The sequence below is a fragment of the Sciurus carolinensis genome, chromosome 4 (genome assembly GCF_902686445.1).
Source record: "Sciurus carolinensis chromosome 4, mSciCar1.2, whole genome shotgun sequence".
Classification (NCBI taxonomy): domain Eukaryota; kingdom Metazoa; phylum Chordata; class Mammalia; order Rodentia; family Sciuridae; genus Sciurus; species Sciurus carolinensis.
Window position 1 is genome coordinate 136,325,901 of NC_062216.1, and position 311 is coordinate 136,326,211.

A 311-nucleotide genomic window follows, 5' to 3' on the forward strand; every position below is an offset into this window, starting at 1 on the left:
CTTAAGAATGTCCCAGGAACATAATTTGCAGAACAGCATTAACGAGGCATAGGGAACAACTTCACGGATCACTGTGTTGGCTGGAGTTTCAGAACCTCTGCTGGTTCTGGGAGCTGCCCACTTCACAAATCATTTTGGTCTTGCTCAAAACTTAATTTAATTGGCCTATGGAATTTTCTTTTTGACAAGTCCTTTTTTTCCTTTGATTTTTAATTGACAATAACTACACACATTTTGGTGGTACAATATGATGTTTTGATAAACGTTTACAATGTGGAATGATTAGATCAGGCTAATTAAAAAATCCATCA